We start from the raw sequence: 2,786 nt of genomic DNA on the forward strand, positions 1-2,786 counted from the left end.
GGTGTGGAACAGAGGCACCAGGTACCAATGATGCCCAGTTGAGGACCAGATTCACCAGGTCTGGGTGACGCGCAGATAGGATCAGAGTCACCAGTTCCAGGTGAGGCCAAGAAGGCGTCCACAGCAATCAGGTCCATGTGGGGAACAAAGTCACCAGGACTGGATGAGGCCCAGATGGGGACCAGATTCACCAGGCCCAGGTGATTCCCAGGTGGTGACCAGAGTTACCAGTTCCGGGGAAGGACCAGGTAAACCAGATTCACCAGGTCCAATTGAGGCCCACTTGGGGACCTGTGTCACTATGTATGGGTGAGGCTCAATTGGCAACCCCACTCACTAGGTTCAGGTGAGGCCAACATGCAGGTGATGGAGAGGAACCGTGTCCCGATGATGCCCAGGTAGGGACCAGAGTTACCAGGTCCAGTTGAGGCCAACCTGCAGGCCATGCAGTGGAACCATGTCCCGATGATGCCCAGGTAGGGACCAGAGTTACCAGGTCCAGGTGAGTCCAACCTGCAGGCCATGCATTGGAACCATATCCCTATGATGCCCAGGTAGGGACCAGAGTCACCAGGTCCAAATGAGGCCCACATGGAGCATATTCACTTGGTACAGGTGAGGCTCAGTTGAGGACCAGAGTCACCAGATCTGGTTGAGGCCTAGAGGGATACGAGAATCCCCTGGTCTAGGTGACATCCTGATGGGGACCACAGTCACCAGGGAAGGGTGAGGCCCAGGGAGGTTCCAGAGTCATCATGTCCAGGTGAGGCTCAGGTGTAGAACAGAGTCACCAGGTACCAATGATGCCCAGGTGAGGACCAGAGTCACGAGGTCTGGATGACGCGCAGATATGATCAGAGTCACAAGTTCCAGGTGAGGCCAAGAAAGAGTCCACATCAATCAGGCCCAAGTGGGGAACGAAGTCACCAGGACTCCGTGAGGCCCAGATGGGGACCAGATTCACCAGGTCCAGGTGAGGCCCAGGTGGTGACCAGAGTTCCCGGGTCTGGGAGAGGACCAGGTAACAACAAGATTCAACAGGTCCAAGAGGCCCACGTGGGGACCTGAGTCACGAGGTATAGGTGAGGCCCAGGTGGCATCCCCACTCACCAGTTCCAGGTGAGGCCAACCTGCAGGCCACTGTCACCAGATCCAGGTGAGGCCCTAGTGGGGACCTGAGTCAACAGGTAAATGTGAGTCTACAAGAACACCACAGTCACCAGGTCCAGGTGTGGTTCTAGTGGGAATGAGAGTCACCAGGCCCAGATGAGACCCAGGTTGGGACCACAGTCACCAGGTCCAGAGTGAGGCCTAGGAGGGGGGACGAGAGTCATCAGGAGCAGTTGAGGCCAAAGTGTGGATCAAAGTTATCATGTTCAGGTGAGGCCCAGGTGGGGAACAGAGTAACCATGTCCCATTGATGTCAGGTGGGAAAAGAGTCACAAGGTCCAGACGAGGTCTAAGTGAGGAGTAGATTCACCAGGTCCTGTTGAGGCCCAGCTGAGGACCAGTGTCCCAAGCTCCGGGTGAGTCCCAGAGGGGGACCAGAGTCACCCGGTTCTGGTGATATCCAGGTGGGAACCAGAGTCAGCACGTCAGGAATAGGCCTAGAGGGGGAAGAGAATCACTAGGTCCAGGTGAGGCCCCGATGAGGAACTGAGAAACCAGGTTCCATAATGCCCATATGAGGACCTGAGTCACCAGGTCCAGGTGAGGTCCCTGTGGGAACCAGTCACCTCGTGCAGGTGAGGCCCAGGTGGGACCACAGTCACCAGGTCCAGGTGAGGCCCAGTTATAAAAGAGAGTATCCAGGTCCCAATGATGTGCCGGTAAGGAACAGAGTCAACAGGTGCAGGAGAGGTCCAAATATGGATCAGAGTCATTGTGTTCCAGGTGAGGCCAGATGGAGACCACAGGAACCAGGTCCAGGAGAGCCCCATATGGGAACCAGAGCCACCAGATCCAGGTGAGGTCCAGGTGTGGCCACAGTCACAAGGTCCAGGTGAGGTGCAGGTGGCAACAGGACTCACCAAGTCCAGGTGAAGCCCAGGTGGCGAAAAGTCACCACATCCAGGTGCGGAGCAGCTAAGGACCAGAATCACCAGGCCCAATTGAACAACAAGGGGAGACCAGAGTCACCAGGTAAGGGTGAGGCCCAGAGGGGGAACCAGAGTAACCATTTAGTTTGAGGCCCAGAATGGGACCAGAGGTCCCTGGTCAAAGTGAGGCTCATGTGGGGTATAGAGTATCCAGGTCCCAGTGATGCCTGGGTGAGGACCAGAGTCACTAGGGCCATGCAGGACCAGATGGGGAACAGAATCACTAGGTCCTGGTGAGGCATAGAAACACACCCAAGTCAGCAGTATCAGGTGAGCCCCTTGTGGGAACCAGAGCCACTCTATCCAGCTGAGTCGCAGGTCCATGTGAGGCCCACGTGAGGACCAGATTCATCAGGTCGAATTGAGGCATAGCTGGGGACAAGTGTCACCAGGTCTATGTGCGGCCTAGGTGGGGAAAGATTCAGCAGTTCTGAGTTAGGTCAAAGTGGGGACGAGAGACACCAGGTCCAGGTTAGGCGAAACTGAGTACCAGAGTCACCAGATCCAGGTGAGCTCCATGTTGGAAAGAGAGTCACCAGGTCCAGGAGAGGTCCAGGTGGGAACCAGAGTCACTAGATCCAGGTGAAGTCCAGGTGGGGACCAGAGTCACCAGATCGAGGTGAAGCCCAGGTGGAGACCAGAATCACTAGGTGCAGATGAGGCCCAGGTGAGGACCAGAGTTACCAG

The sequence above is a fragment of the Canis lupus genome, chromosome 30 (genome assembly GCF_048164855.1).
Source record: "Canis lupus baileyi chromosome 30, mCanLup2.hap1, whole genome shotgun sequence".
Taxonomy (NCBI): Eukaryota; Metazoa; Chordata; class Mammalia; order Carnivora; family Canidae; genus Canis; species Canis lupus.